At 37.3% G+C, this 10,813-nt stretch overlaps 1 long non-coding RNA gene across 1 annotated transcript in view; it reads left to right on the plus strand.

The window, feature by feature from the left end:
- Positions 1-10,588, plus strand: part of LOC128638448 (uncharacterized) — a 34,533-nt gene extending 23,945 nt beyond the window's left edge. Inside the window, exon 2 of the long non-coding RNA XR_008399094.1 lies at positions 10,002-10,588. This is a non-coding gene — a long non-coding RNA (uncharacterized LOC128638448). The remainder of the gene's footprint in view (positions 1-10,001) is intronic.
- The last annotated feature ends 225 nt before the right edge of the window (positions 10,589-10,813 follow it).

Below are 10,813 nucleotides of genomic sequence, written 5' to 3' on the forward strand. Positions count from 1 at the left end.
TCGTGGCTGAAGTGAGCGTTAGAAATCTAACGACAAAACTCCAGCCGCAGAAAAAAGTCAGTAGTTAAGAGCTTTCTGGGCTAACGCCGGTTTATAAAGCTCTTAACTACTGTGCTCTAAAGTACACTAACACCCATAAACTACCTATATACCCCTAAACCGAGGTGCCCCCACATCGCCACCACTCTATTAAATTTTTTTTACCCCTAATCTGCCGACCGCACACCGCCGCCACCTACGTTATCCCTATGTACCCCTAATCTGCTGCACCTAATACCGCCGACACCTACATAATATTTATTAACCCCTAATCGGCTATCGCTGACACTTGCATATTTTTTTAACCCCTAATCTGCCGCTCCGTACACAGCCGCAACCTACATTAAACCTATGTACCCCTAATCTGCTGCCCCTAACACAGCCGACCCCTATATTATATTTATTAACCCCTAATCTGCCGCCCCCAACGTCGCCTCCACCTACCTACAATTATTAACCCCTAATCTGCCGACCGGACCAGACCGCTACTATAATAAATGTATTAACCCCTAAAACTAAGTCTAACCCTAACACTAACAGCCCCCTAATTTAAATATAATTTAAATCTAACGAAATAAATTAACTCTTATTAAATAAATTATTCCTATTTAAAGCTAAATACTTACCTGTAAAATAAACCCTAATATAGCTACAATATAAATTATAATTATATTGTAGCTATTTTAGGATTAATATTTATTTTACAGGCAACTTTGTATTTATTTTAACCAGGTACAATAGCTATTAAATAGTTATTTACTATTTAATAGCTACCTAGTTAAAATAATTACAAAATTACCTGTAAAATAAATCCTAACCTAAGTTACAATTAAACCTAACACTACACTATCAATAAATTAATTAAATAAAATACCTACAATTATCTACAATTAAACCTAACACTACACTATCAATAAATTAATTAAGTACAATACCTACAAATAAATACAATTAAATAAACTAACTAAAGTACAAAAAATAAAAAATAACTAAGTTACAAAAAATAAAAAAATATTTACAAACATTAGAAAAATATTACAACAATTTTAAACTAATTACACCTACTCTAAGCCCCCTAATAAAATAACAGAGCCCCCCAAAATAAAAAAATGCCCTACCCTATTCTAAATTAAAAAAGTTCAAAGCTCTTTTACCTTACCAGCCCTGAAAAGGGCCATTTGCGGGACATGCCCCAAAGAATTCAGCTCTTTTGTAAAAAAAACAGATACAATACCCCCCCAACATTACAACCCACCACCCACATACCCCTAATCTAACCCAAACCCCCCTTAAATAAACCTAACACTAAGCCCCTGAAGATCTCCCTACCTTGTATTCACCACACCGTGTTCACCGATCAATCCAGAAGAGCCTCCTATGTCTTCATCCAAGCCCAAGCGGGGGCTAAAGAGTGACGTCCATCCTCCGGCTGAAGTCTTGATCCAAGCGGCAAATGAAGAAGTCCATCTTCGGGAAGAAATCTTCATCCTATCCGGGCAGAAGAGGACATCCGGACAGGCAAACATCTTCATCCAAGCCACATCTTCTATGTTGTTCCATCCGATGACTTGAATCTGATTGGCTGATTCCATCAGACAATCAGAATTTTCCAACCTTAATTCGAGGGACGCCATCTTGGATGACGTCCCTTAAAGGAACCTTCATTCTTCAGTTGGACGTCGAACGAAGAGGATGGATCCGTGCCGGAGGTCTTCAAGATCAGCCGCTCGTCATCGGATGGAACAACATAGAAGATGCGGCTTGGATGAAGATGTTTGCCAGTCCGGATGTCCTCTTCTGCCCAGATAGGATGAAGATTTCTTCCCGAAGATGGACTTCTTCATTTGCCACTTGGATCAAGTCTTCAGCCGGAGGATGGACGTCCCTCTTCAGCCCCCGCTTGGGCTTGGATGAAGACATTGGAGGCTCTTCTGGACCGATTGGTGAACCCGGTGTGGTGAATACAAGGTAGGGAGATCTTCAGGGGCTTAGTGTTATGTTTATTTAAGGGGGTTTTGGGTTAGATTAGGGGTATGTGGGTGGTGGGTTGTAATGTTGGGGGGGGGTATTGTATGTGTTTTTTTACAGGCAATTTTTAATTTAGAATAGGGTAGGGCATTTTTTTATTTTGGGGGGCTTTGTTATTTTATTAGGGGGCTTAGAGTAGGTGTAAATAGTTTAAAATTGTTGTAATATTTTTCTAATGTTTGTAAATATTTTTTTACGGCTAGATTTAGAGTTCTGCTGCCAAAGGGGTGCGTTAGCTACGCATGCTTTTTTTCCCCCGCACCTTTTAAATACCGCTGGTATTTAGAGTTCACCTAACACCCTAACATGAACCCCGAGTCTAAACACCCCTAACCTTACACTTATTAACGTCATTTAATGAGGTCATTTAAAGGAACCGTCATTCGGCGAGTAGGCGTCGGTTGAAGAGGTTGGATCCGCGTCGGCTGGGAAGAAGATGGCTCCGCTCCGGAAGAAAGAAGATTGAAGATGGCGCTTGATAGAAGACTTCATCCCGATGATGGACTTCCGACTTCAGCACGATGATGGAGTTCTTCAGCCGCCGCTTGGATCAAGACTTCGGACCCTCTTCTGGAGCGATCAGTGAACCTGGCATGGTGAAGATAAGGTAGGAAGATCTTTATGGGCTTAGTGTTAGGTTTATTTAAGGGGGGTTTGGGTTAGATTAGGGGTATGTGGGTGGTGGGTTGTAATGTTGGGGGGGTATTGTATGTTTTTATTTACAGGCAAAAGAGCTGAATTATTTGGGGCATGCCCCGCAAATGGCCCTTTTCAGGGCTGGTAAGGTAAAAGAGCTTTGAACTTTTTTAATTTAGAATAGGGTAGGGCATTTTTTTATTTTGGGGGTCTTTGTTATTTTATTAGGGGGCTTAGAGTAGGTGTAATTAGTCTAAAATTGTTGTAATATTTTTCTAATGTTTGTAAATATTTTTTTATTTTTTGTAACTTAGTTCTTTTTTATTTTTTGTACTTTAGTTAATTTATTTAATTGTAGTTATTTGTAAGTATTGTATTTAATTAATTTATTGATAGTGTAGTGTTAGGTTTAATTGTAGATAATTGTAGGTATTTTATTTAATTAATTTATTGATAGTGTAGTGTTAGGTTTAATTGTAGATAATTGTAGGTATTTTATTTAATTAATTTATTGATAGTGTAGTGTTAGGTTTAATTGTAACTTAGGTTAGGATTTATTTTACAGGCAATTTTGTAATTATTTTAACTAGGTAGCTATTAAATAGTTATTAACTATTTAATAGCTATTGTACCTGGTTAAAATAAATACAAAGTTGCCTGTAAAATAAATATTGATCCTAAAATAGCTACAATATAATTATAATTTATATTGTAGCTATATGAGGGTTTATTTTACAGGTAAGTATTTAGTTTTAAATAGGATTAATTTATTTAATAAGAGTTAATTTATTTAGTTAGATGTAAATTATATTTAACTTAGGGGGGTGTTAGTGTTAGGGTTAGACTTAGCTTTAGGGGTTAAAATATTTATTAGAATAGGCAGATTAGGGGTTAATGTTTGAAGTTGGGTGTCAGCGATGTTAGGGAGGGCAGATTAGGGGTTAATACTATTTATTATAGGGTTATTGAGGCGGAAGTGAGGCGGATTAGGGGTTAATACATTTATTATAGTAGCGGTGCAGTTCGGTCGGCAGATTTGGGGTTAATAAGTGTAGGTAAGGTAGCGGCGACGTTGGAGGGGGCAGATTAGGGGTTAATAAATATTATGTAGGTGTCTGCGGTATTAGGGGCAGCAGATTAGGGGTACAAAGGGATAATGTAGCTGGCGGCGGTGTACGGAGCGGCAGATTAGGGGTTAAAAAAAAATAATAGAGTGGCGGCAGTGGGGGGGGCTCGGTTTAGGGGTACATAGGTAGTTTATGGGTGTTAGTGTACTTTAGAGCACAGTAGGTAAGAGCTTTATAAACCGGCGTTAGCCCAGAAAGCTCTTAACTACTGACTTTTTTCTTCGGCTGGAGTTTTGTCGTTAGATTTCTAACGCTCACTTCAGCCACAACTCTAAATACCGGCGTTAGAAAGATTCCTTTGAAAATATAGGATACGCAAATGGCGTAAGGGTATCTGCGGTATGTAAAAGTCGCGGCTGCAAAGTGAGCGTTAGACCCTTTCCTGACTGACTCCAAATACCAGAGGGCGGTAAAAACCAGCATTAGGAGCCTCTAACGCTGGTTTTGACGGCTATCGCCCAACTCTAAATCTAGCCGTTATTTTTTGTAACAGTTCTTTTTTATTTTTTGTACTTTAGTTAGTTTATTTCATTGTATTTATTTGTAGGTATTGTATTTAATTAATTTATTGATAGTGTAGTGTTAGGTTTAATTGTATATAATTGTAGGTATTTTATTTAATTAATTTATTGATATTGTAGTGTTAGGTTTAATTGTATTTAATTGTAGGTATTGTATTTAATTAATTTATTGATAGTGTAGTGTTAGGTTTAATTGTAGATAATTGTAGGTAGTTTATTTAATTTATTTATTGATAGTGTAGTGTTAGGTCTAATTGTAACTTAGGTTAGGATTTATTTTACAGGTAATTTTGTAATTATTTTAACTAGGTATTTAATAGCTATTGTACCTGGTTAAAATAAATACAAAGTTGCCTGTAAAATAAATATTAATCCTAAAATAGCTACAATATAATTATAATTTATATTGTAGCTATATTAGGATTTATTTTACAGGTAAGTATTTAGCTTTAAATATGAATAATTTATTTAATAAGAGTTAATTTATTTAGTTAGATTTAAATTATATTTAACTTAGGGGGGTGTTAGTGTTAGGGTTAGACTTAGCTTTAGGGGTTAATACATTTATTAGAGTAGCGGTGCGGTCCGGTCGGCAGATTAGAGGTTAATTATTGTAGGTAGGTGGAGGCGACGTTGGGGGCGGCAGATTAGGGTTTAATAAATATAATATAGGGGTCGGCAGCAGATTAGGGGTACATAGGGATAACGTAGGTTGCGGCGGTGTACGTCAGACTAGGGGTTAATAATAATATGCAGGAGTCAGCGATAGCGGGGTTGGCAGATTAGGGTTAATAAGTGTAAGTGCCCCAAAGAATTCAGCTCTTTTGCCTGTAAAAAAAAAAACATACAATACCCCCCCCCCACATTACAACCCACCACCCACATACCCCTAATCTAACCCAAACCCCCCTTAAATAAACCTAACACTAAGCCCCTGAAGATCTCCCTACCTTGTCTTCACCTCACCAGGTTCACCGATCGGTCCAGAAGAGGGTCCGAAGTCTTGATCCAAGCGGCGGCTGAAGAACTCCATCATCGGGCTGAAGTCGGAAGTCCATCATCGGGATGAAGTCTTCTATCAAGCCGCATCTTCAATCTTCTTTCTTCCGGAGTGGAGCGGAGACATCTTCTTCCCAGCCGACGCGGATCCAACCTCTTCAAGCGACGCCTACTAGCAGAATGACGGTTCCTTTAAATGACGTCATCCAAGATGGCGTCCCTCGAATTCCGATTGGCTGATAGGATTCTATCAGCCAATGGGAATTAAGGTAGGAAAATTCTGATTGGCTGATGGAATCAGCCAATCAGAAAATAGCTACAATATAATTATAAAAATAGCTACAATATAATTATAATTTATATTATAGCTATATTAGGGTTTATTTTCTAGGTAAGTATTTAGCTTTAAATAGGAATAAGTTATTTAATAATAGTTAATTTATTTCTTTAGATAAAAATTATATTTAACTTAGGGGGGTGTTAGAGTTAGGGTTAGACTTAGCTTTCCAATCATAATTTTCCTACCTTAATTCCGATTGGCTGATAGAATCCTATCAGCCAATCGGAATTCGAGGGACGCCATCTTGGATGACGCCATTTAAAGGAACCGTTATTTGGCTAGTAGACTTCGCTTGAAGAGGTTGGATCCGCGTCGGCTGGGAAGAAGATGGCTCCGCTCCGGAAGAAAGAAGATTGAAGATGCGGCTTGATAGAAGACTTCATCCCGATGATGGACTTCCGACTTCAGCCCGATGATGGAGTTCTTCAGCCGCCGCTTGGATCAAGACTTCGGACCCTCTTCTGGACCGATCGGTGAACCCGGTGAGGTGAAGACATGGTAGGGAGATCTTTAGGGGCTTAGTGTTAGGTTTATTTAAGGGGGGTTTGGGTTAGATTAGGGGTATGTGGGTGGTGGGTTGTAATGTTGGGGGGGTATTGTATGTTTTTTTTTTAACAGGCGAAAGAGCTGAATTCTTTGGGGCATGCCCCGCAAAGGGCCATTTTAAGGGCTGGTAAGGTAAAAGAGCTTTGAACTTTTGTAATTTAGAATAGGGTAGGGCATTTTTTTATTTTGGGGGTCTTTGTTATTTTATTAGGGGGCTTAGAGTAGGTGTAATTAGTTTAAAATTGTTGTAATATTTTTCTAATGTTTGTAAATATTTTTTTATTTTTTGTAACTTAGTTCTTTTTTATTTTTTGTACTTTAGTTAGTTTATTTAATTGTATTTATTTGTAGGAATTGTATTTAATTTATTTATTGATAGTGTAGTGTTAGGTTTAATTTTAGATAATTGTAGGTATCTTATTTAATTAATTTATTGATAGTGTAGTGTTAGGTTTAATTGTAACTTAGGTTAGGATTTATTTTACATGTAATTTTGTAATTATTTTAACTAGGTAACTATTAAATAGTTATTAACTATTTAATAGCTATTGTACCTGGTTAATATAATTACAAAGTTGCCTGTAAAATAAATATTAATCCTAATATAGCTACAATATAATTATAATTTATATTGTAGCTATATTAGGGTTTATTTTCTATGTAAGTATTTAGCTTTAAATAGGAATAAGTTATTTAATAATAGTTAATTTATTTCATTAGATAAAAATTATATTTAACTTAGAGGGGGTGTTAGGGTTAGACTTAGCTTTAGGGGTTAATACATTTATTAGAATAGCGGTGAGCTCCAGTCGGCAGATTAGGGGTTAATGTTTGAAGTTAGGTGTCGGCGATGTTAGGGAGGGCAGATTAGGGGTTAATACTGTTTATTATAGGGTTAGTGAGGCGGGAGTGAGGCGGATTAGGGGTTAATAACTTTATTATAATAGCAACGCGGTCCGGTCGGCAGATTAGGGGTTAATAAGTGTAGGCAGATGGAGGCGACATTGAGGGGGGCAGATTAGGGGTTAATAAATATAATATAGGGGTCGGCGGTATTAGGGGCAGCAGATTAGGGGTTCATAGGGATAACATAGGAGGCAGCGGCGTGCGGTCGGCAGATTAGGGGTTAAAAATTTTTAATTGAGTGGCGGCGATGTGGGGGGACCTCGGTTTAGGCGTACATAGGTAGTTTATGGGTGTTAGTGTACTTTAGAGCACAGTAGTTAAGAGCTTTAACCAATAGAATGCGAGCTCAATCGGATTGAATTTGATTCTGATTGGCTGATTCCATCAGCCAATCAGAATTTTCCTACCTTAATCCTGATTGGCTGATAGAATCCTATCAGCCAATCGGAATTCGAGGGACGCCATCTTGGATGACATAATTTAAAGGAACCGTCATTTGGCTAGTAGGCATCGCTTGAAGAGGTTGGATCCGTGTCGGTAGGGTTAGTGAGGCGGGATTGAGGCAGATTAGGGGTTAATAACTTTATTATAATAGCGACGCGGTCCGGTCGGCAGATTAGGGGTTAATAAGTGTAGGCATGGGGAAGGCTACGTTGAGGGGGGCAGATTAGGGGGTTCATAGGAATAACGTAGGTGGCAGCGGCGTGCGGTCGGCAGATTATGGGTTAAAACATTTTAATAGAGTGGCGGCGATGTGGGGGACCTCGATTTAGGGGTACATAGGTAGTTTATGGGTGTTAGTGTACTTTAGAGCACAGTAGTTAAGAGCTTTATAAACCGGCGTTAGCCCAGAAAGCTCTTAACTACTGACTTTTTTCTGCGGCTGGAGTTTTGTCGTTAGATTTCTAACGCTCACTTCAGACACGACTCTAAATATCAGCATTAGAAAGATCCCATTGAAAAGATAGGATACGCAATTGACGTAAGGGGATCTGCGGTATGGAAAAGTCGCGGCTGGAAAGTGAGCGTTAGACCCTTTAATGACTGGCTACAAATACCAGAGGGCAGTAAAAACCAGGGTTAGGAGCCTCTAACGCTGGTTTTGACGGCTACCGCCCAACTCTAAATCTAGGCCTCTGGTAGTGTTTCCCAATAGGAAACAATGGGGCTGCGTTAGTAGCTGAACGCTGCTTTTTGGCAGGTGTTAGGTTTTTTTTCAGCTCAAACAGCCCCATTGTTTCCTATGGGGGAATCGTGCACAAGCACGTTTTTGAAGCTGGGCGCGTCCGTAAGCACCACTGGTATCGAGAGTTGCAGTGGCGTTAAATATGCTCTACGCTCCCTTTTTAGAGCCTAACACAGCCCTTCTGTGAACTCTAAATACCAGCGGTATTTAAAAGGTGCGGGGGGAAAAAAGCATGCGTAGCTAACGCACCCCTTTGGCTGCAGAACTCTAAATCTAGCCGCTAGTTACAAAAAAAAATAATTATGAAATATTTAAACTAATTACACCTAATCTAAGAGCCCTATGAAAATAGGATGAAAGCTCAATCCTATTGGCTGATTGCAACAGCCAATAGGATTTTTTCAACCTTAATTCCAATTGGCTGATAGAATTCTATCAGCCAATCAGAATCTAAGGGACGCTATCTTGGATGACATAATTTAAAGGAACATTCATTGTTGAAGAAGACGTTGAACGAAGGGGATGCTCTGCGTCGGATGTCTTGAAGATGGAGCCGCTCCGCGCCGGATGGATGAAGATAGAAGATGCCGTCTGGATGAAGATGCATCGTAACCTATATGGAAGGTGTAATGTAAATGATCCCCCAGTATTGTTTGACAATACAATTTGCATGTGTCAACAGAAATAAAATCCCTGTTCGTACAATACAATAGTAAATTAAACATAGCAATAAAACACATATAGGAGCTGAAGGATTGTATGTATATGTGTATACATTGTTTAATGTCTATGTATTGTATAGTATAATGTTAAAATATGTATGTAAACTGTAAGCATGATTGTACTAGTCTTCTTTTGTTTCCTTAGGCGTTTATTTTTTACTTATTTTAATACTGCAATTGCATGTTCTCAATATTCATATTTGAATTATATTAAGAACACACAATCGTAATATTCCTCATATTCCTCAATATTGCGATTGCAATTTTGCATTTGTTAAAATTCATATTTAATAATATTGCAATTTTACTTATAATATTGTGATTGCTTTATAACAAAGTGTTCTTAATTAATATACATTGATGTTTATATATAAATATAGATAGAACCATATATATATATATATATATATATATATATATTATTATTCATATAGAACATGTTTTCTATAGTGCAATCTCAATATTATATGTAAAAAACACAATTGCGCAATCGTGATCGTAATATTATGAAAAAATTATATTAAAACCATGATCACATTATTGTGTGTTCTCAATATAATGTAAATATGAATATCGAGAACTAGCAATCACAATCTTAACATAAGTAAAAATACACACCTAAGGGCATAATAGAAGATTAGTACAATCACGCTTACAGTTTACATACATATTCTAACATTATACTATATATTTCATAGCTGCTATAGTTTTAATAGGAAGTGGATTTTTTGTCTTTTTTAACAAAGTCGATCGCAGACATGATGAATATATAGTTTTTCCATGGGAGTTTGCTGGGCATTACATGGGAGTAACCTGTATTTAATGGGGAATCATCACCGTGGGTTTCTAATATTCAAAGCACTGTCTTCCATCAGTGACCTGCAATAGCCATATCAATATATGTTTGATCTTTTTGTAATTAGTATTGTGCTTCTTTGTTTTACCTTTTAGGAGAAATCGTCTTCTGAAAATGTATTTAATTCCGAACCCACTGCTGGCAATAACTTTGCATCCTCCAATCGAGAGTGATAACCCAGGTTATCAACATGGCAGATTTTCGCTACTATGCAGATGAGCGATTTCAACTACATACATCACTGAAAGAAAGGGGGGAGGGATTATTATCCAGGACTATAAAGACTACACTAAAGAAGCAGAGAGAATTCTAGGGGATATTAACTACTATCAAATTCTATCCAGAGATCCGACCCCTTTTTTCAAAACATCATATCATGAATTAATAGGCAAGGGCTCTTTGCAGGGTATATTAAATAAAGAAGAACATGAATTCCTTAGAATAGACAATCCCAGTATCGCTCATTATTACCATCTTCCAAAAATACATAAGGATAAAAATAACCCTCCCGGACGTCCTATCATAGCTGGGATAGGCAACCTCACATATAATTTATTATTCTACATTGATCAGTTTTTACAAAAATTTGTTATTACTCTTCCGTCATACATTAGAGACAGTACTCATCTTTTACAGTTATTACAAAACCTCACCCTTACCAATAAAAAGAAATTATGGATTACCTGTGATGTCAGTTCACTTTATTCAAACATCTCTCATGAGTTAGGATTGACGGCAGTATCACATTTTTTAGAACAGGACCCTTATTTACCCAAAACACAAGGAGCATATATTTTAGAATGCATTAAGTTCATTTTGCAACACAATTATTTTTTATACTTAGATCAGTTTTATTTGCAGACTAAGGGAACAGCCATGGGTACCAGGTTCCCCCAAGTTTCGCCAA

The sequence above is a fragment of the Bombina bombina genome, chromosome 1 (genome assembly GCF_027579735.1).
Source record: "Bombina bombina isolate aBomBom1 chromosome 1, aBomBom1.pri, whole genome shotgun sequence".
Taxonomy (NCBI): Eukaryota; Metazoa; Chordata; class Amphibia; order Anura; family Bombinatoridae; genus Bombina; species Bombina bombina.